The sequence below is a fragment of the Cyanistes caeruleus genome, chromosome 1 (genome assembly GCF_971803275.1).
Source record: "Cyanistes caeruleus chromosome 1, bCyaCae1.hap1.1, whole genome shotgun sequence".
Lineage (NCBI taxonomy): Eukaryota > Metazoa > Chordata > Aves > Passeriformes > Paridae > Cyanistes > Cyanistes caeruleus.
Window position 1 is genome coordinate 63019895 of NC_141701.1, and position 23950 is coordinate 63043844.

General features: G+C 39.2%; 2 long non-coding RNA genes across 7 annotated transcripts; one reads left to right on the top strand and one right to left on the bottom strand.

Moving 5' to 3' along the window:
• On the bottom strand, positions 1–1798 carry LOC147655539 (uncharacterized). Its single transcript, XR_015288768.1, has 5 exons — positions 1710–1798; positions 1390–1609; positions 994–1295; positions 709–860; positions 1–537 (listed from the first exon to the last, which is right to left on the bottom strand). It is a non-coding gene; the product is annotated as an uncharacterized LOC147655539 (long non-coding RNA).
• Positions 1175–23220, top strand: LOC111925312 (uncharacterized). Of its 6 annotated transcripts, none has more exons than XR_015288766.1 (8): positions 1192–1374; positions 8729–8773; positions 9108–9336; positions 11002–13304; positions 20806–20879; positions 21534–21692; positions 22301–22396; positions 23108–23220. It is a non-coding gene; the product is annotated as an uncharacterized LOC111925312 (long non-coding RNA). The 6 variants fall into 6 exon arrangements; XR_002862166.2 differs by lacking the exons at positions 1192–1374; positions 23108–23220 and adding exons at positions 1788–2086; positions 5282–5488 and having other exon boundaries at positions 21537–21692; positions 22301–23010; XR_015288764.1 differs by lacking the exon at positions 23108–23220 and having other exon boundaries at positions 1175–1374; positions 22301–23010.
• The last annotated feature ends 730 nt before the right edge of the window (positions 23221–23950 follow it).

A 23950-nucleotide genomic window follows, 5' to 3' on the forward strand; every position in this document is an offset into this window, starting at 1 on the left:
TTTAATTAGAGTAATCTCACTTGAATTTAATTACCTAATGAATTATTTGTTTAAAAGGTAAAAAGGCTTGTTTGCCAAGTACAGTGCAACCCACTGATAAGAACTTCCGTTATAAGAACATTAATATTTAAAAAAAAAACCAAAAAAACCCCCACGATATTTTATGGTTTTATATTTTAACTCTTTGCTTCTGCCAGCCGTCGGTGGGTACAGGGAGCCTGCTACGATCAGCGCTCCCCTGGGCTCCCGGCGGGGAGCCTTCCCCAGCCCGCAGCCCCCGGCCCGCGTAAGGAACGCAGGCGGCCGTGGGGGCGGGCGGAACGAGCGGGGCAGAGACGGGACACGGACAAATTTTTGGTGAATTTGGAGGCGAGGAGCCGGCGCCATTCGGCGAGGGGCGGTGAGGCCGCTCGGCTGCAGGCGGTGGAGAGGCTGCGCCGCGCTCCGCGCCCTGCGCATCCCCGGGCAGCCGCCGGGACCGGCGCTGCTCCCCAGGCTTGCTGTCCCCTCCTCTCAGCGCCCCGTCTGGAACAGGTCCTGGCCAGGAACAGGAAGATGTCAGAGCGGGGAGTGACAAGCTACAAAACAGTCGTCATCTATTTTTTTTCTCTCACTCTGTTTCCCCCCTAGTCTTATGGTCAGCGCAAATAATCATAGTCCTTTGATTATTTATGCTTCTCCAGCCGTGGCAACAAAAAACTGGCCAACCTCTGCCCTCGGCCTTTCTTCTCGGTTCCCAAGTTTTCCAGCTACTTGAATTGTTTGTTTCTAAAATACAATGAATACAGTGCTGAACTGCAACACTTGTCAGAAGATTCGTCTGAAAGCACCAAGCACCACAGCCTGGGCATTAGCCAACCCTGAAAAAAAAAAAAAAAAAAAAAGAAAAGTGAAAAATAAAAAAAAAACACACTTTTTTTTTTTCTTTTCTTTTTTTTTTTTTTTTTTTTCTTATTCAGTAATGGGAAGCTCTCCTTGATGTATTCTACTTACCTGATGTAGATTTACTAGGTCATAAAAAAGTTTGGTTGGTTTGTTTGTTTGTTTGTTTGTTTGTTTCTGCGCTGGGAATCGTCTCTATGGTTTGACAGTGTGTCCTCTCAAAGGTGTCACTGGGCCGCTACGTGTCGTTTGGACCGAGAACTTTCGGTCTGTCTTTCCCCTTTCCCCGAACGAAACGAGGCCATCGGCAGGGCCTGAACAGGAGTTGGAGAAGCAGCAAGGGGTCGGACCGGCCTCGCCTCCCCTTGCTGCCCCAATAGTGATGCTCTGGCACCAGGCAGGAAGCCGGATCTCTGTTGGATTAGAGAACGGATGTTAAAAGATATCTCTGGAGGTGGGCAAGGTGGTCTGGGCGTGCCAAACATGAAAGAGGTATTTCTCCCTTACCTTCCTTCGGTAGGTAAGAACCTACCGAACATTTCCGCTTGAGAAACAACAGCAAGAGGGAGAGGGGAGCGTGTGTATACTCAAACCGCGGGCAGGGAGGGTGAAAGTCGGCGCAAGCTTAGAACTAGGCTTGAGCAATGTTGAGGCACCATTTCGAGACACGGCTGCGCTTGGGGGTCCCTGTCAGGTGCCACTGGAGCTCCACAGTCCTGCTGCAGGCCTGCAGCGAAGGACCGCACCTCTCGCTAGCCCGTGGGCACAGACGTACCCCACAGGCAGGGGCAGAAGTGCAGAAGCACCCAGGGATCAAAACAGCAAACCTGTCTGCTCGGCAGGGAGTTCTCTGCCGGTGCCCCCCGGCAGCGTGTGTCCAGGTGGGAGGCAAGCCGGCGGTGGCCGGGCGGAGGTGGCGAGGGCAGCGGCTCCGCCACACTTCCGGCCCCGCGGCGCCCTCAGCCCGCTCCTGCGCCCCTTCTGTCGCCGGAGTCTGAAAAAGAAGATGTTTGCCAGGTTTTCCAGAGCTGCCTGCCCTGCTGCAGGCACACCTGCTCAAAGCCTCGCTCAGTCGCTGGGCCGCTCGCCCGGTGCCAAGCTTAGAGCGGTTCAGGGAAGCGAGGAGAGCCCCTCTCGGCCTGGGGAGAGGGGGTCAAGCCGCCGTGCTCTGGGGATGTGCTGAACATCAGGCAGGAAAGGAGTGGTGAGAACGAGCCTCAGTCTCTGCCGTCCTCTGTCTTCTCCATTTAAGGGCAGGGATCCTAATTTTTTGGATGAGTTTTGGAGGTCTGGTGAAGTGGAGCAGTTTTAGGTACTAGGCGCTGGTGCTGTGGCAGCCGTGGGGTCTCCAGCTCACCAGCACCTCAGCTCCCATTTCAGGGTGCCAGAAATGTTTGAGTGTGATTTGTACTTTCAGATAAATATGCCGAGTCCTGAACCCAAGAGTAGCTTCGGGTCTGTTATGGTGAGAATGGATATTGACTTCAGAAAACCTCGAACCTCATGATTATATTAAAAATGTCTAATATATTCAAGGCTCATATCGTGGTCATTTTCAGATCTTGGAGCAAAATTATCACAACACTTCACTGTTTATAGTCACATAAATATGTTGGTCTCCTCTACTATGTGTCATTTGCACACACTGTTATTAGAATCAGCTGGCACCCTCACTGAAATGTTTATAATGACTTTAAGATATTATGGGAGTTATAGATCTGCAGGCCTGGCATTTTAATTCTTGAGGACCTATGCTTTTTTTAGAGCTACAAGTGCGGTTGCCTCAGCACAGCTACATAATGTAGTTTATTCCATTATTTTTTATAATCAAATACACATATTAACAGATCATATTTGTCTGTGTGCTTTTATTCTTACCCTCTTTGGAACATCTGTGTATTTTCACTGTATTTTTACTGATAAACTATAGCTGTATAATTTCAATCATGTAGTTATGGTAGGACAAACTATTAAATAAATCTTAGACTAGAACTTACTGAATTAAAATTCTTCACCAAAGCTTCTCAGATTCTTTTTAATATTCTATAAACAGAGTAATTTACAATGTCATTCTATCTCTTCTATAGCTTTCTTCTAACACTGCAGCATTAGTAGCAGTTGGTGTATTTTCTGTCTTTGGTTTCTTTTTCCTTAGATGTATAGTCACTCTTTTTGCTATTATAATTGATTTATGTATCCATTGATGTGTGCTGCATTTTAATGATGACTCTTTGTTTTATCCAATAATACTTTTCAATAAGATTGTTTGGATTGCATTTTAAGGACAGGTGTAAACTGATGCTTAGAGTTTTAATGCCCAGTGTTGACCCAGGCAAGATTTTTGCCTGGGAACAGATTTGCACTCAAATAAGGCTGTACAGTTTTATGCATTTTTACACTTACCTACATTTTTTACTTTACTTTAGGCTTACTAAAACGTAACTAAACCTTTCCCCTTTTGCTTCTTTCCTCTACATTAATATGCTAAATTCTATGAGGCCCATATATTTTTTATTTTTTCTTTCTAACAACTCCAGATTATATTTGAATAGCAGGACAGTTTGAGCTTGACCTGTATCAAACAGTGCTGGTCCATTGAAAGCATTGCAACAAGATAACAATGAGAGTAGAAATAAAGTGGATTTAATAAAATAATAGTAATGAAGTGAAAATACATCCGTTAATCACCTTATTATAAGAAAATCCTTCATATGTCGTTCTTAAATGATTATTGGCTAGTGGGCTAATAATATGACTATTTTTAACAACAAAGTTAATTATGTCCTCCACTGAATTATTATTCTAGATACTGTATGAAACAGAAAACTAAAAAAAAATAAATTTTTAGAGCTGGGATCTTGTAGTAGTTAAATCACCATGGCAATGTGTAGAACTTGGTGTGCAATCATGAGCTGCACCATGGTACTCTAGAAATTAACAGTGAGTTTATTTTATTGATTCAATGCAGGTTTTTCTCCTCAAAACTGCTGTTCCCCATCCCATATGTTTCATTTTACTTATGCATGGTAGCTCCCTGTCAAACGTGGCAATTTTGGGGACTTTTGCCTGGGCTTGAGAACATTCAAATAATAATGATAATATCACATCCACTGTTAATTTTTCATGTATAACTATACTGCTTCAATTTACAAGACATTTTATATAATATGTGTATTCTACTGATTCCTCATATGTTTTGCATCGATCACAGACAAGATAAATTTTAGAAGACTAAGTCATGATGTTCAGAGACTTACAGACGTTATTAAGAACAGTGAGGAATTATGAGCATTCAAAAACACAACAGGCCCAAATTAAGACCCTCAGTTCAGCAGCTGGAAGCCTTTTGGGGTTGATTATTACATGCAGAGAGAAAACATGCAAGGAACTACTTATTCAGTATACTCTGTACCTTCAAGTCAAAGAGACTGCCAGTGGAGTGAAATATCTGTTAGCTTGGGTGTAGATAGTGGAACCTGAAGTATTTTTATTGTGTTCGCCTATGACTATAAGTTCAAATATTTAACACCTGGATGCTTTTTTAATGTCACAGGACACTCAAAGACAAATACCAGTCCAAGCAGATGTTTCCAAGGCCGGGAAAGTAATAGGTGCAGAGCTGGGCTAATAAGGGGCAAGGAAATGCCAATTTTCTGTTTCACCTTTTATTTATTTCCTCAGCTTTTCCATGAGGGTCACAGAGTTAGGCAACAACACGGTCATTCAGTAGTTCACAGAAGGTTTTGATCTCTCTCTCACCTTGTCTCAGGCCAACAAGCATTTGCAGTAGTTCATGTGCTGGCATTGCTGCTGTAATTGCACTAACCCAGAACAGTGTTGCCATAAACATTTCTATGCTAAGCTTAATAATTCTAATGCTTCATGGAAGCAGTCTTGGTGCAGTTGCATTGATGTAGTAGATGCTGCCAGTGTAACTCACAATAATCTTGCAATCCTTACAAAGCCTGCTCTCTGCAATTTCCTTCTACTTCACATTATTTACTTGGTCTAAACTATTTGCTATTTCACAGAGTGATAAATACCTGTTCATTTATTTCAAATAAAATAATCTCTTCAGGTATTGATTGGTGCTCTGACTAATCCCCACTTCATGAGTCCATCTTGGGACCTGTTGGGAAGTTCCCCCATAATGCAGTTCTACTCCATAGCTGAGCCAATTTCTGTGTTAATATAACAGATTTTCACCTCAGAGGTTTGCTGAGAATTTTTTACATTGTTGCAAGTTTATACACACCTTTAAACTAAGACAAGCCCTACAGGCATTCTCTAACAGAAACTGGAGTACTTGATGGAGAAGAAGCTATGGTCAAGAACCTTTGACATTTCAATTTCACTGTCTTTTTTTTTTTTTGCTTGTTTTCTTTTGCTGTGACTGAAGAATAGCCCTTGGAGTCCTAGGAACAGAAGAACCAAATTATTCTCATTCAGTAGGACACAGAAGCAGAATAGTCCTTCTTGGAAGAAGAAAAAATTCCATGTTGAGAAGGCTGTTGGACTTTTGTGTCTCCAATGAAAAAAAAAAGCTGCTAATAATGCCAATGTGCTGACATATAAAAGTTGGATCCTACTAGTTACTTTCTTTAAGGTACCAGCCTTTCTGAACTCAGCATACTTTATTTTTTATAATTATTTTTTTAGGTCTTCTCATCCTGTTTCTTATCTTTGCCATTAATTGCCACAATTTTCCTTTTGTCTCCATATTCTATGCTTGTATTTGTCCATCTTCCCTGGCTCAGTCTTGTCAGCTCCATGTTTGATCCCACAGCAAAACCAGCTTTGCTTTTTCAGTTGTTTTTACTGAAAACAGCAACTTATATCCTTCATGTTTATCTGTACCTCGTCGTTGAAAAATATTTCAGAGAAGAGACTGACTTTCTGCATGTTCATATAATGCCTACTCCAGCTGACACCCTAAAGCCAAAGCAATAATTAATAAATAAAACATCTTCCATTTTCCACTGATGTACTTATTCTGCTTAAAAACGATAAGTTTAAGCAATTAAGAACTCAGGTGATTCCTCATGTAACTATAGTAGTGTGACTAATTATGTTGTCCTTTTCACTCCACTAAAACTTACACTTGGAAGAGCATGTATGTATGCAAGAGTTAAACACATTTCTGGATTTGTTTGCTTTTGCATTCGGAACACCTACTTGTTAATAGGAATTGTTTATGGAAAAAATGGTGGCCTGTGGATGCACAGTTTCCCCAATAGTAAGAATGTTAATTCAGACACACACACAGTTCTGAGCACTTTTTTCACTAATGTTTAGATTTACTTGGCAGGAGTAGAAATGAGGTAACACTTGTGAGACAGAAAATAAAAAGCAGCTAAAAGGATAACTTCAGCCACCTCTGCAAATTCATGGGACATGTGGGGTTGCAGCCAAGGGCATGGAGAGGTAGATGAAGACACAGTGAGGATGGCTCTCCAGTTCAGGACCTGAGCCTGAGAAGTGAATAAAGTCCTGCTGGGGGACAGTTTCTAGTGAGGCCCCTTAGCAGTTCATGTGGGAATCCATACTGTTCCTTACTAACCTGGGAGGTAGGACAGAGTGTAACCTCAGCAGGTTTTCAGAGCATACCACATTGGGTGAGAATGGCTCTTTCCCTGGAAAGCATGCTGTCATTCAGAAGGATATAGGTAGTCTGGAGAAAGTCCAGCAGGAATCTCACGAGACTCAGCACAGAATGTAAAGTCCTGGCCCTGGTCTGGGAAGCCATCCTCCTTCCATCCAGTCTTGGCATCAACTTTTCAAAAGGCAGCTTTATAAAGAAAAGACCTGGTGTCCCCAGTGGAAAGCAGAGGAGACATGAGCCAGCAGCAGTCAGCACTTGCAGTGAAGACCAACTTCCTAATGAGCAGTAGTAGTGTGAGTGTAGCCAGTAAGAAGGAAGTAGTTATTAGCGGGGTGGGTGTCAGTCTCTTCTCCCAGGCAACAAGGGACAGGATGAGAAAACGGTCTCATGTTGTGCCAGGGAAGGTGTGGGATATATAGATGGGATATTAGGAGAAATTTCTTCACTGAAAAAATTACCAAGCATTGGTACAGGCTGCCCTGGGAAATTATTGAGTCACTGTCCCAGGAGGTATTTTGTAGATTCCTAGATGTGGTGCTTAGGGAAATGGTTTAGTGGCAGACTTGGCAGTTCTAATGGCTGGACATGATGATGTCAAGCATCTTTTCTAACCTAAATGATTCCATGTTCCTTAATTAGCACTTGTGAGACTCTATATGAAGGACTGTCTATTTTTGAGTTTCCCAGTGCAAAATAGGCATTGGTATGCTGCAGTCAGTGTAAAAGAGCTACCATGATAATGAGAAGCATTTAGATTCAATTAGAACACATGACGACGAGAAGCTGGATGAATAGTGGTTGTTCAGCCAAGAGAACAGGCGAATGGCAGGCCTTATAGCTGCCTTCAGGTACATTTTGATAAAGTGTAATCTAAATGGAAACACTGCTCTTAGAGTGGCAGGATGAGAAGCAGAAGATAATGGGAAATTATGTTTAGATACCAAAAGAGAGGGGTGAGTGGGAAATAAAAGGAAAGGAAGCCATTAGAACCTGGAAAATTTATGGACTCACCATCCTTGAAGATATTCAAAACTGATCTAGATGAGACCTAGAGGAATCTGCCATAGTTGGACCCATGTTGAGAGGAGGGCAGACCTAGATGACCTCCAGAGATCCTATTGAACTAAAACTATTTTATGATTTTGTAGCAGTTGAGCACATAGCTATGAAGGAGTGGAGTTAACATCCTTGCCCGTGTTACAGGACTGTCCAAGACAGACTACAATACATGGCAATAATGCATGTGGCTGTAACATGTCAGTTGTATTGACTATAGATACATTTATTGACTACAGATACATTTATTTCATAGCTTTGAACTCATCAGAACACACTGTGTAACAAACTGATGCTTCTCTCTCTTATGTGTTACTATAAACACACACAGCATACATACAGCTATACAGCTTTTATCCAGCCATGATTGCTAATAAGATGCTGCCTGACACAGCAAACAAACCATGATGGCAAGCTAGAGACATCTGACAGGCACTGTGCCATCTTTATCAACAAACCATTTCAGTAAGGAATGGAGAGGAGGGAGAAAGGAGTGAACAAGACCTGAAACATAGTCATCACGCAGGTGTTAGCTGACATTCCAACCCAGATGGTGATTTAATGGTCTGCTCCAGGAGATGTACAAGTAGGTTTGCATGTTGATGTTCAGGACAGCACTGTAAGAAAGTAGAGCTGCTAGCTATTACCATGTTTTATATTTCTGAGGATAATTCCTCTGAGCACACAAGTAAAGGTGCTTCCTACCTAAAGATCTTTGGTCTATGGCCAGACTAACACAGTTCAGCCCTCTTGGCTTGTGATGTCCCAGGATAGCCTCGTGGCCCATTCTAAAATTACAAAATAACAAAGACCAAAGTCACAGAACATAAAGTACATAAGGACAACAGGAATGGCTTGAAATACATTTTGTAATGTTGAAATAGAAGCATTCTCTGACCTTTCTTAATCCTAATTATTATTATTATTTATGAAAGAACAAGCGCTGCTAAATAAAAGATATAATTTTAATTGTGGAATTAACTGTAATTACATGTCATTATGAAATATTCCATAATTTTGTAATTGCTTAAACTGTTGGTATTTACTGAACATAATTTACAGTAATTCCTTTATTCTTTCTTTGTCTAACCAATAATTATCTTTGTAATAGGTAGTAGAATCGTGAACTGAACAAAACTGTACACATTAAGTGTTCACAACATTTCTATTTGTCTTTTGTTTCTGTAGGAATCCAAAACAAAGTTAATCTGATCAACAGGGATCAATAGAAAAGTGAGTGAAGATTCTCATTTCTTTGAAGCCAGGGAAGGCAATGAAATAATCCTCCTAAACAATGAAGGCCTTTAATTCAGAGTCTTGAACACTGAAAGGCATTGTGAAGTGGGATTTGCAGTGTTTCTGGTTTTAATTTAAACTGTACAAGCAGGTGCAGTAGTTGGAGGTGAATTACTTTCACTACATTTTTGTGATATTATAGGAAAAAAATCACAGAAAAGTCACAGACCTGATTTACAGACTACAAGAGTAAAAAAATCTTAGAACTACCTTTTGTTTTACCTTCCATGCTCCCATTCCCAGTTTTAATGTATTCATCCTCCTTGCTTAGTGTTGTCATTAGGTCCACAAGCTGAAGGACATCTCAGTACGTGGGACTGCACCCGTGTGAGCTGGCTACCTCTGGAAGAGACACCAGCCAATTCTTCAGCCTCTATCTACTTGGTGCCTTTACCTGAAAAGCTGGTAGTGGACTGGGCTGCAGAGGGCCCTTCTGTCAACTTTTGTGACTGAGGAATGCTTAAGACGATGTAGGATGGGTCCACCACCCTGAGTCACAGGTGAGTAACACACAGCAGCAGGGCAGGGACTTGCCAGCCAGGATTCTGTTACACCATTTCCAGGGTCTAGAGGTGGCAAGGAGGCCAGTTGGGAGTTAGAGCACTTGCCATTATTTGATAATGAGTCAAGTCCAAGAATGTAAATCCAGTCTTGTGGTAGCAGGCAGGTCTTACTCAGCTGGGTGAGCACCAGACAGGTCCTGGAGTTAGATGGCAGGTCTGAGGTCAAGCTGGGAAGTCAGTGCATGGATCCGAGCCCAGTCCAGCAGACTGCATAGCTGAGCATAGCAGTGACAGACCTGGAGATGGGCACACTTAGTGCACAGCTCAGGCAGGAAGAAATGGCCCCATTGATTTGGAACGGGGCCCCAGTGTGTGTGTGGGCATCCACGCAGGGCTATGTGCCTAGGACCTACAAGTGCCCTTAGGGCCTTGATCAGCCCATGGGATGGTGGCTGGCCAGTAATCAGAGAGCAGCACTAGCAGGTGGATCTTAGCTGGAAGGTGCAGTACTGGACAGAAGGAAGGATGGAAAGAAGGTCCCTCTGGCTCATGGTGAGGCAGCCAACCAGGCTGGACAGAGGAAAGCACATTGGGCTCCCATTTTGATGAAGCTGATGGCAGTGCTTTTATGGCTAGCAGGACGATGACGTTTTCACTCTGTTTCTGTCTACTGCCTTGGCTTGTGAAAATACACCTTGCAGTAGGCCTCTACTGTCAATCACCATTAACTTGTTTGAGGTAGAAGAAGTTCTTATAAATCTTCTCCTGACTTCTTCTATCCCAGCTCCTGATTCCTTTATTTCATGTTCAGCTAGAGTCTATTTGGCAATGAAATAATTAATATTAAATATTTATAATCAATATGTCCACTTCCATATATCTTACAGAAGGAACTGAGGATTGATTGCTTGTTCTCTTTATCTTGATGTTAATTTTGTTTTTATCTTTCCTTTTCTTGTAATGTTAGAGAAAATTCAGCTTTTGAACCTTGGGTTTGAGTTTGTCTTGACCTTAGGCCGAACTCACTGACTTTGTTACTCTGTGTTCTTGTTTGTAGCTTCTAGGAAGGTATAAATGGACAAAATCAGGCTTATTGTGGATTCACAACTCTAATCATGATGACTGCTGTCATCGTGAGGACCATTTAAAACATATTTATTTCACAAGTTGTCTTTGGGGTTTTCTGTCTACCTGCAAGAAAAAATATTGTCCTCCAGCCTACTTACCTCCAGGAACTCAGGGACCCTCAGCCATCAAAGCTGTCACAGAAGATTGGTTTCATGGCATTATGGGGAGAGGCACGATGCCAGAGTGTTGTTCTTATCTTCAAATAACATCTCCCTGAATAAGGTCCTCTTTGTTTTGGGAGCCATGGGTGTGTTTTGTATGCAGCATTCATTTATTTTTTCAGTTACGTGTTCAGAGATAACACAGGTTGAACTAATTGTCTAAATAAGATTTGGAATTTAACAAATTACAGTGTTCAATAACATAATTTTCTTTGACAAAAACAACACAGGTAGTGCTCTCCTAGTCTGACAGCTCTGGGAGCTAGAGTTGATTCAGAAGTGCAAGAATGAGATTCTAAAAGCGTAAGGAAATAAGAAATGTTATTTATCACTGTTTCAGTGTCACCGACTTGTTATTTTTATTGTTTTTCAGAATAATGGGATTTATTGAAGCAGTTTATCCTCACATCACGTAATACATGTTATGCTTGAAGAACGAGGAGGATTCAAAACAGCAAAACATAAAAAAGCACCTTACATGTAACAGAAATCTGCAGCAAGGAGAGCTACGCTTTAAAACCTATCCTATTTCTATCTGGAGTAAGCAGAAAACAAGCACATGTGGAAAGGAATAGTTCAGTTAATAAAACCACACAAATTGAGATATTTGCATAGTTACTGCCATGCTCAAGTGAAAGAAGATAATTGTGTGTATGAAAGGTTTTCAACAGCTGTCTTTGAAATCAAATAAAGAATTAGATAAGCATGCTGCCTGCTTTGCATCTGGGATATATATACCAACACTCAATATTCACAAATTGCTAAGTGGTTGTTGGACACCTGAAATTCTATTGATTGCTAAAGCTCAATAATGTCTCACAGACTTGATCAAAAGAGCAGGCAAGCAAACAAGTAATTATATAGTATTGGGACTCTTAGCATATACAAAATACACTGCAATCAGCAAACATTCTGACTAGATAAATAACCTCAGTTTGGTGTGGCAGCAGCCATAACAGGAAACCTTTCAAATGTTGATTACATAAAATTAAGGATGATACAGTGAAAAAGAGTATTGTAAATCAGACAGCAGGGAATTTCAAGGATCACAAATCCTTGCCTAATATAAATTACTGCAATAAATTCTAGCATGGATTGTTTCTTTTATAACAATGGTTACCAAGAAAATAGGAATTGTGAGCTAGAATTCCAGGGCATTTAAATCATGATAGTCTCTAGAAGTTTAATTGCTTTATTTTGCTTCTAGCTTGCTCGAAAGTGAACACAAGTAATAGATATAAAACTGTTTGATTGTATAAATTAATATTTGTTTCCTTAGATTCTATGTTAAGTCAACAAATAACTTTTTTATTGTAGTTATTATGGTGACTGGAAATAAAGAGTTAACCTCTTTCCTCTTATAGATTTTTGGCAGGACCCTATTGACATACATTCATGTATCAAGAAAACTGTGGGAAGATACCAGTACAAAACTGGCTTGTGAATCAGTCTCCATGCCTGGCAAAGGTTTTTGACCCCTGGATCTTCTCATTATTACAAAACATTCAAAACACCAACTGCCTGAAAGATAATAGTGATTTAAAAAAAATTCTTTTAAGATTAACTCCCAGAGCATAGTGCCTTCCTTTTCATCTCATTGGAGTTATTAGTCATCTCTCAGATGGCTTAACAGGAATGGTCACCATACTGTGACCCTGGGCTCTGATTGTGGGGATGTCCTTATGCTGTAATTAGAGGGAAGATATTGCCTCAGAGAAAACTGTAGTATAAACATGTACTGCTCTGGCTAGCATTAATCTATTTTGATATGAAGTGATCTGGCATCATGGGAAGCCGAAGAAGATTTTCTTCATGTGGTTTACAAACAAAGTGAAGAGCTCTGCAAGACTACAGGAAAACACAGCTCTAACAATGCTTGTAATTTGGCCTGAGGTTGACTTCACAGTACCTGCAGGCAATCTCACACACTGCAAAATACCACCAGTGAATTCCAGTTCTGTAAAAGACAGCTCTTAATGGACATTGGCTAGTCATCATGTCCTCATGACTAACTACATGTAAATGCAATGTTGTGCATAAGTTAACCTGGGATCCTGCATATTTCTGGTCAAGTTTCTCAGAAGAAAAATTCTGATGTTGCATATGGCATGTTTCACAGTCCAAATAGGCAGGCTAGATGAAAAAAATGTTGTCTCTCTCCTTACAATTTAAATGTCACTGTTTCCAAAGTATTCAACAGGTTTTGTCCAAAACCAGGACTTAAACTCTATACCCAACTATAAGAGATGCTAGGTGGTAAATAATTTCTGCAATTTCCCCACAGAATGATGATGTTTTAGGATCAGCCTGTGATTATTCTTTTTAAAGAAAAATATGAGTCTATAGCTACACAATGTCATCTGATGCCACTGACAATATGACACTGATTATATATAGACAATGATCCTGAATTTTTCTGCAGTACTCCAAGAAAGTCTAAGTGAAGATTTGAGCTCATTATTTGTTTACCTAGGGTGCTTGCACAAATATTTCAATTCTATATCTTTAAAGCTTCACAGCTAAAGTAGAGCCATTACTGGAGTAAGATGGAAACCCTGGTAGTGGCCTAATGCCCCTGCAGTGAGGTGAGAAAGAAGCACAGTTTCTACGACTCATAGGATTACTTTCTACAGGACTGGTTGTACTGGGATATGCTGCTGAGCTGTGGTGTACAAGGTAATCTCACAAGACCCATAGTTATGGCTTTCAATACATCTTCTGTTTAAATAGTGGCAACATTGTCTGATACTAAGGGCACATAAAAACCTAATTTATTTTATTTTCCTTTTATATGATTGGAACTAATGAAAGTGTCAGGAGGTGGGCAATTTCTTTGCAGAGAATTTGTTGTTTAGTTCCATTACATCAATAAGAAATGAGGTGTTAAAATATATGAAAAGATAAATATGACAATTTTTCCCTGTTTTTCCAGTGTGCTTTGCCTTCACTCTGTCTGTCATTCACACAGGAAAACTTCATGGTATAGATTTTTATTTTTTTTTTTTTGCATTGTCAGTATATAAGAAATAATAAGGTATAAGCATAGAGATTACGTTAATATGAAATTTTAAATATTGTATTTAGGGTGGTGGAACAGTACCACGTGATCTGCAATAAATTACGTATTGATATTTCACTTACCTATTACAATGCCAGGAATGCATTTCCAACAAGCCTTGTATTTTTCTATCAAACACTTGATATCAGGACCTTGACAAAAGAAAATTAAGCATTATGCTGCTGAAGAGTCTCTCAATTTTACAAACCAAAGAATTATATTTTTAACAAGTCCTCAAGTGAGCTTGTGATACTAAATTGTGCTAGCTACTCTTGAATCCTGTGTTTTCACCACGGAATTGTGGAGGAAAATGGAAGCACATTCCCCTCAAAGCCCTTCTCTCTGACCCAGTGTTTAGGTTCCCAGTTTTCATTTGCAGAGCCTGGCAAGTGTCAGTCTTCTTCCCATGTGGTTGTTTTTCAGCAAACAAATATGCTCTGCTCTTTACTACAAATAGCTGCATATGATAATAATAGAAACCAGGTGAATGCCAAACCTGCCTTGAAATGCCCCAGCCCCTGCTGATGAGGAGGCTTGCATGAAGCACCATCTGTCAGGGGTGTTCATTTATCATTAACCCAGTGGGGAGACAACAAGAACTCAAACACCACCAGAAAAGAGCCAGTAGCTCTGTCTTAACTGCTGTACATTTGTTTCAAGGAAAAAATTAAGAACAGAAAGAAGGGCTTAGTGCACTAAATAAATAATTTGCTCTGAGTCAGATTCTGCTGTGTTTACTCACACAGAAAAGTACTTTATTTAGCAGCTGAGTAAGCATTTCTCGTAGAGTTAATTATTATCTGAACCAAGGAAAAAGATTAAAAATTTGTTTTATATTGTGGGAAATACTCAGAAACTTAAAAACTGTGGCTGGCTTTAGTTAGAAGGTATCTAATAATGGTCAGTAGGTCACTTCATGTTAGTGTGATCCATGCAGAAGGACTGCATGCAGAGAATACTGCACCATTTCTAAGGAATTCTCTGTTGCCAATATTCAAATGATAATTTTCAGAGTCAAACGAATTCTGAAAAGGACAGCAGGCCCCAAACTTATCCCCTGCTGGATTCCTGCTTTCTGATCCAAAACACATTTGAGAATCCTGTGAGAAGTGACACGAAGCAGTCAGTAAGAAGCAGTCCATATAACATATACAAATGCAGGATAACACAGGCTGTAGAAGACCTCAGGAAGCCCCTGTCCCTGTTCCTGTTCAAAGCATGCTCAGTAATGGGATCAAACAGGAATGCATGGGGCTTTATCCAGTTGGGTCTTGAAACTTTCTAAGATGGAGACTGCAGTCTTTCTGGGTAACCTGCTCCCCAGCTTCACTGTTCTCAAGGTAATAGAGGTAATTTTCCTGATCTCACATTTAAGGCAGAATATTTTTGCTGGCTTTTGTTCTCTAAAATGAGTGTAAAACTTCAAATGAAACTATTCTTTGTGCAAAAGAGGTGTTACAGTTCCCTGCATGTTTTGTATAGGATTTGATCCAGAGGGCATTTTCTAAAAGTACTTATTGACCTGAATCTGCCAAATTAAGCAAATAGATATTTATAGACATATGGGAACTTTAAATACATCTAGTTTAGGAAAAAGGTAGCAGAGGTTCTGAGGATCTTGGCTCTGGGGGATGTACTCAAAATCAAGTGGGTGCCTCAGACCTTTTTGCAGTCCCTTTCCTGTTCTTAGGCAAAACTCATTCTTAATAAGAACATTCACTAGTTTTGCGGGGCTGGCACTATTAAGAACAGGTTTGTGATATGAACAAAGAGAGTTTTAGAAGTGTTGATAGCTTGTGTATTTTCAGTTTCACGATGGGAATCACATTAATGAGAACATCTGACTCAGAATGTTAATGCTTATTCTCATATGAGATAAAACAAGTAGACAAACTGATAACAGGATCACGTTTGTGTAGCTGATCTTTTGTCTTTTACCTTGACACAATGCACTATTTCCAGGGAAAAAAACAACATCAGCTATAAAACTTCCTCTGGACAGTTAATTAATAAATCTATATCAATTAACTTTAAATCACTGTTAACTACTAAACCAGAAGTTTAAATCAACCATAAATTCAATTGTATATTCCAGCCCCCTTGTGACAAGCAATTTCTAGGAATTGCTAACAGGGTGTGATATGGAGGGTTGGTCCATTCCACTGTTCTTGTTCACTGCTGCTACTGAACACAGCATGAAGGATATAAAGCTCATGAAAACTGGAATGAAAACTTTCTAGATTCTTATATAGTCGCCATAATGTCTCCCCCATTTCCAAATTCTTTCACAACCAATCCTTCAGGTACACATTCTTCAGGGAAAATTGCACTGAGCCACTTTGTCAATTAGAAAATTTTTTATAGCAGGTATTTTTGAAGCAGACAGGGGCTTGAGAGGCAGTCAGTACTTGGTATAAATAACTCCACATGCATCTGGGCTGGTGGTGCAAGGCATGGGACAGTCAGTGAAAGAGCAGAAAATGCTGTTGCAGGGAAGTTCCTTGGAGGAGAGTATAGTTATTAGAGCAAGGATTAATTATACTGAAAGTAGAGGATGAGGGTGATCTGAGGTCATGTGGTTGTGGAGAGGGGGGTCAGAAGCTTAGGGGGGGAGATGCAGATGGGTACTAGCGGATAAATTGTCTTTTCTGACACAGCTGCAGACCTGAGCTGGGTAGCACAGACCCCTTCTGCCCTTTGTCAGTGAAGGATACCTGTAAGCTCCAGCATAAGGACCCTTATTAGATGATAAGGTGGCAAGAAACACCCTTACTCTAGTCCTCACCAAGGCAGTCCACACTGCCTGCCATATTACAAAATAGCTATGATCAGCTTTATTGCCTTTTCCTGAACTTCCAATTCACTCACCAATGATGTTTAAAAGACCCACTAAAAAGGGTGTTCTGACAGAAAGGTGTTCGGATTGAAGTCGTAACGTTTACTGTGGTTCATGGTATTTCTTTACAAAGGCTCTAGGCTGAGCAATATATAAAACATGGCTTTCTTTCTTTGTCATCCAGGAATTGTGTGAGTGTCAGACATGGTTTAATTTAGACCCAGTCCTGAGTTCCTTTGTGGATCAAAATTTTAATAATATCAATGGGTGTTTTGGGTCATAAAAAGATAGTTAATTTGCCCTCTGGATGTCTGGACTGGCATCTTCTGAAATGCTGACTTGCGATCTAAATTCCATAAACAGCTTAAATTAAGAATATTTCCCCCTTACCATATCTATCAGGTATCTTCTTTTATCCTGTGGGAAGAAAAAACTATTGGAAAATCACAAGCGATTAACATATTGTTAAAACCTCAGTTCTGAAAGTAAAAATAAACCATGAAAGCTAACCCCCAGAGCATTAAACCCACCTTTAAACACCTACACATTTCATTCCTGAAACTTTTATTGTTTTTCAAGTAGGAAGAGTATCTCACTTGCTGCAACCACCATAAATTTTGACACAGCCCCAGCCACATTATAATGTGCCTTCATAAAGCTCAGCCTTCTCTCCCATACTTTTGCTTCTCACTTGCCCAAGTTACAATGTATTTTGAAGCAGAAAGGCAGTAACAGACAACTGTCTTTCTGTAAGATATAGTGAGGTTATTCTGTACAAATGGAATGAACCTCATTTTTTCATTTCAGATCAAAGCAGAAATCTTTTGAAGTTTAGCTATTTGATAAAAAAGGGCTTTATAACAAGCAGATATAGAAGTTAATAGGACATAGAGATATTTTATTAAATTGCAAACCATTATTAATATTGCAGTTTTAACTTGAAAGAAATATGTGAAATGACACCGGAAATTAATTAGATTATTTCATCATTCTTTTACATTATAAACTTTGATACACTTGCATAGATATATAGGTACATTGATAAAAAGACACAAAGACAAACAGAATTTTAATGAGTGGGGAGCTTTTATCTACTATCACTTTGTGACTTAATTTTTTCTGTTTATACTGCCTATTGATTCCAGTTGAAACCTGCTGTTTTAATGTTGTTATTGATATTCTCTCTGGGTTTTCTTCTAATTCTGGCATTGATATTACCTTGATCGGATTTAGTTTATTTGAATTGCCTGTAGGTTTCAGTCTCTGGAGTTTTTCACTGCTTATAGACATGCAAAGATAAAACCTCTCTTTTTATCTAAAAATCCTTGAGAGACTCTGAAAGATACAGCCGTTTTCTGAGAACATTAAAAAGAAAGAAGCAACAATCAAAAGGAATATACTTCTCACCCAGCCTATTCAAGACATCATTTCTATATACATCCTGAATATTCTCTGACATGCACATTCTTCTCATCTAGTCAGTTTCATTTTACATTTGGGAACAATGTGTGAAGAAATTGGATTGTCATAAAGTGACAAGTGGTTCCAAGCTCTGTGTCTCAGGCTGCACCTTCACTGGACTGTGTCTGGTCCTGGATAATTTGGGAAGTGAACCTGCATGGTGCTCCACGTTATTTATTTTTGTACTACGGTGAAAAAGTAGGCTCTAGCACATTACTTGAATGTTACAGAAAATCTCCCTTCCCAGTGAGAGAAGTCGATGTGTGAGGGTGGGTGGGGTAAATGAGGAAAAACTCTCTGTGTTTGGGCTAGAGGAAATTTCTTTAAGTTCCAGAATTGCTATTTTGTAGTTGACCCACACCTGAAACATTCAAGTCCAGGTTGGATGGGACTCTGAGCAACCTGATTTAGTTGAAGATGTCCCTGCTTGTTGCAGGGGAATTGGACTGAATGACCTTTAAAGGTCACTTCCTACACAACACTTCCAACTGTTCTATGATTCTGGTTTTCACAATTTCCCTGTGACTCTTAGAAAGAAATCGGAAAAATAATACTTAAATTAGAAAAAAATAAAAAGAAATTCCAAACCACTTTATCTTTCAAATTATTACGTTTCCATTCTTGTAAAAGTAGAACCAAAACCTGACAAATATTCTTTATTCACTCTTCTGCTTTATTATCTCCCTGTTTGTAATTTATTTGCTTTATTTTCTTACTCTTTGTTAGTTTTTTCCTTCCTTTCTTTTTCTTTTCTTTTGGCTTGAGTTAATCTTTGTTCCCCTTCTGTTTTGTTTTGTTTTCCCTTGCTTTCTTCTTCCTGTAGGCCTAGAGTTTATTTTCATTTCTTTGTTCTGATTCCTTTGTCCTGTAACAGTACATATTTTTGGAAAAAATTATTTTTCAGGAAATAATGAATATTTTCCAGTCTCTAATTAAAGACAGGTAAATACTATGACTATATGTGTAAACATGTGCTGCATTTGCATGTGATTTATTTCCTCTGTCCAGCTGTCACAGGCCATTTATATTAACAATTTGACAACTTATAGAATTCCCTAGGATCTAACAGAGAGCCTGTGCAGTAGAGGGTATTCACAGACAGGAAAAAGCCTTAGAATTTTTCCCGTGGTCTAACAGTGACTCGCCTTGATATCAAAATAAATTTAGTTTTTAATAACATTAGGAGGGAATGGTAATAGAAGAGTGGAGATTGTGCAAGAAAAATGTACTCTAAGGTAGGAAGACTGTGATGGGCTCTTGGAAAGCAGCACAGAGTGAAGAGCAGCCCTGTTTACCTTTTACTAGTCTTCCCTGGGGACCACCTGCATTGGGACAGCAGCACCACTCTCTACAGGATGTATGGGCTCTATTGCTAGAATTGCTTCTGGCAGCAGGAATGAAAATGGATTGTAGGGGAAAGGAAGGGACCCAACAAATCCAAATGCTGGTCCATCTTTTGGGAATCAGACAGATACGCCATAGAGACACCATTTACAATTGTCAAATGTATGAAGTTATCCTTGGTTGTAAATTTTGAGCTCATTTAGTTTTTGATTTACTGTGGGAGTGGATTCTACAGCTGAAATATGCATTTTATACAGAAAAATTCCTTTTGCTACCTGATAATTACTCTGAATGCTCCCTTGTACTTCCATAATGAGATATAGTGAATGAATATTTTTTATTCACATTATCCATCCCCTCAGTGATTTCGTAGACAAAGTTACATCTTTCCCAAGCTGGAAAGTCTGCTATGTACTCTTTCCTTGATAGGAAGAAATGTGTACCTCTGATCATCTTTGAAATTCTCTAGTTTTTCTGCTTTGCTCTTTTGAATATTGCACACAGCATCCAGCATGTGGTTTTGACAGGTGTTTACAAAGTGTCATGACACGATAACTGTTGTTCTCAGTTTCATTCTCAATATTATTGATATGCATTGAGCACAGCATATGCACAAATATGCACAGTAACTTCAGGATCTATTTTTTGAGATCCTGACTTTAGATGTTTCTAGCAATTAATTACCTAAGAACAAATATATACTCTCTCCTTGTGTATAGTTAGATATATTCTTATGTGCATAAATCTGTTTATTAAGACCTAATTTCATCTGACATTTTAAGATTCAATTAGTCAATATAATGAATTTTCCATTTCACATTTTGTTATTCTGTATCTGTCTTCACCAAATTTGATTTTTCCTCCTTCATCCTTTTTACTTTAACTTCACTTATTATTTTTGTTATAATAAATAAATAACTTATTGTTATTTAATAACATGTATCTCAGTACAGGTCCTTGTTCATCATTGGTAAGTCTTTGACTGATCCACCTGATGAAATTCTGAGAATGAACATTTATTTCCAGTCTTTGCTTACTCTCCTACAACAATTATTTATCATTGAGAGGGCCTTATCTTTTAATCCAGACCAATTTAGTTTATTAAAAAGCATTTGGTGAAAGACCTTAAAAAAACCTCAAGTGTTTTCCATCAACAAAGTTGTCTTACCTCCCTCATAATTGACTTTTTCAATTGGTTTGGGTATTATGACTCCTTTATTAAATATTATGTATTTTATTTATCCCTTCAACCACCAATTCTGTTTCTATCAATTTTCCCACTTGGACAATCAAACTTACTGCTTGGTAGTGTCTGGGATATTTATTTTTTTTTTAAATGATGTCGTATTTGATAGTTTCTTTTCAAAACAGAGGTAAGTCAAACAATAGGCTACACTCTTGACTTCCAAACTCTCTTATGAGGCCTGTTGATTCTCTGATTTGCCATATTTCTTTTCCTTTTCTTTACTTTGTCCTAGAAATTTCTACGACTGATAGGCCTGTTTGGAGCTTCCTACCAGTTTTACATTGGTGAGAGTCCACTGACTTTCAGGTAGCTTCTCATACTTTTCTGGAGTGTCAGAACACTAGCAACTTGTATTAAGTGGAAACTGTTTTCTCCAACCATTTCCTCTGTGCCTGCATTATTTACCTTCTCATTTCTGTGTCATTGTCATTTCAAAAATCAATTGCCAGTTTCCTAATAGGTAAACAGTTAATCTCAGGTTGGCAGGCCTTGAATCAACACATTTCAGGCTCTAAAACACTCAAATAGTCTGCTGAAGACTGGCTGGTTGTATTTATTTGCTGACTGGCAGTTAAATATTTAATTGTTGGATTCACTAACTGTTAACCGTATCACACAAAAATGTTGACTAGATCTTAATTTTCACATCAATTTGCTTTTTGTTTTCATCTGTATTCTGTTTCTTAAGATTTTGAAGCCTCAGATGTATCAAATCAAAAGCAGCTATAGAATTCTGGCATCTTTTAAAGAAGTCAGACAGTTCTTAGTTATATAGTTGTGGTTCAGCCACAGACACCAAGCCCCACATAGCCCCCTGTTGACTTCTCCATCGCTGGGATTTGGGACACAGCTAGAAAGGTAAAAAAATACTCTGTGGGTCAGGATAAAGATGATTTAATAGGGAAAGGAAAAGTAGCTCACACAAGCAAAACAAGACAATTAATACACCACTTCCCACAGCAGGCAGACACTGAGCCTGCTCCAGGAAAGCAGGACTCATGTCACACGTGAAACAGTAACTTAGGAAGACAAATGGCATCACTCCAAACATCCCCCCACAAGAAGAAGGGACCATCTGCAGTGCAAGAATGGGGAGGAGGAGGAGGAGGAGAAGAAAAGGTAAGGGGGAACACTGGAGAGGTTGGTATGAGCAGAAGTGGATGCTACAGATGAGGATATGCAGGCAGAAGGCAGATATCTATGCAGATGGAAAGAGTGGAGACAGGATTCTGGGGAGAAATAAATAGAAATTAGGTTTAGAATATTAGAATATTATATATTTAGATTAAATATTATAGATTTATTATAGATTTAGAATATTAGAATATTAGAATTAGAATCTATCCAGAACTTGTCATGGAAACCAGATTTGTTAGCCTCTACCTTTCCTGTGGTCATTGAACAGGCTTGAAAACCACTGGTTAAGCTGTGCATCATATCAATTTATTAATGGTTAATCAATATATTCAGTTTGCTATCATCAGCACTTCTGCTGTTAGCTCAGCTGGGGAGGTATATGCTGTGATTCCAAAAGGCCAAGTACTAATTGTGGTCTCAGTGTTAATGCTGATACGGATTAAAACAGCAGATGATTAGTTTCAAAAATTTTAAAATCTGTGTGAAAAGAACACCAAAACTGTAAAGTCAAAACCAGAGGTGCCTGAAACTTCAGAGTCTAAACACACGCATGTGCTCCTACTTTTGTCTATTTTCTGTGTTATTTGCAGACTTTAATGACAGACACAGAAGAGGCGAGACAGGACAGGACAGTGTGACTCAGGCCTTGCTGGATGCCAAAGGTGTCTTCTCTGAGGGTGAACCAGGTTTGTGTGCCTGTTGTGTGTAGCAGCTGTGCCTCATTGACAAATGGGGCAGGGGGATACAGGGGAAAATGGGCACAGCCTTGCAGCCACAGAATGAGAATCTCTCTGCCTCTGCCAGAGACTTATACCAAGACTGGCATGTCATCATTCCAGCTGAGCAAAAATCCCATTTTTCTCACATTCTGTGGATACCTACAAGGGACTTTGATGCCGGATTCATGCCAGTGTGGAATTGTTACTTCTGGAAACCAAAGTAAATCTGGCTATTCTCACCTTAGATGGTTTTGAACACTGAGGGAAAAAGCCAGAACCAAACAATCCTCCAAACAACCAAACAAAAACACCACCAAAATAAAAGGAACCGAGAAAAAAAGAAAAATTTGCTTTAAATGTCTCAAGTGAGCTTATTGGATCATTTTTGCTATTTTGGTGTGAGATTTCTCACCTGTAAAAGGGTGGAATATTTTTCTTTTTTCGTACAGATAGAGCAAAGCATTGTAACCAATTACTGCTTATGAACACAGCTATGATCATGAAGGAAGAAATTGCTCTGTATATAGTGTGTATTTGCTTGCTTTTGCTAATAAAGTGCAAGGAGCTGAGCACAGAGAAAAGGATTTATTCAGTGTGACTATATAAATTCAATAGTTAGGCATTTAGTCTAAGTTCAGGTCAACACAGTGATCTAATGATTCATGCTATTCCAAGCAGACACACAGAGCAAACCACCCTCTGTAGCTGCTGGACTGTCTGTTACTGAGGAAACAGGGATGGCTGGTTCAGGCCAGATACCCAAGTTTTGAAGCTTGTGGAGTGAGTGAAGGTCAGTAAACACTGTGAGCAAGTACGCATGATTTGGGAACTGGATACACTGATTTTTGTCTAAAACCTTTCAAATTTAATTTTTGGAGAGATTTAGGTGAATAAAAACCCAAGAATTTCCATTGTGCTGGGTAATATAGCAGGAGGAACTGCTCTCTGGTGCAATAACAAACTAAGTAATGAAAAAAGTGGAAATAAGAAAATGGTATTCCAGTCATATAGAACTTCTGTAAACAGAATCAAAATGTTTCAGCTGTTTGACTGCAATGATGAGGTGAGCATCTGAGGCTTACATTCTAAAAACACATTCCATCATATATTCTTTAACCATTAGAAATTATCAATTTATATTCTCTGCTGATGTTAAAGCATATAAAAAACCATCAGTGTATTAGCTTCTGTGTATCATTACACAAGGTATGTTACATATGAACTGAATATCATGGCTGGTGATGGAGAAAGTCTGTTTGTGTCTAATGCTGTTCCCTGGAGAAATTGTTCAAGAGCTGTTCATCCTTGTGGAAAGATTACTCTGATATCAGTGAGACTTATCTGCTGTGTAAGTGCTAGTTGAGTTGTAAAGCTTCTCCAGGGCATTTTATCAGGTGTTCTTACTCAGCATCAATGAGAAGATTTTCAAGCTGAGAAACAAGGTTTGGTTCTTCCTGTTAAAATAAATGGACCTGGTAAATACCTTTTCAACCCTATGTGTATTTTTTCATTGTTAATTTA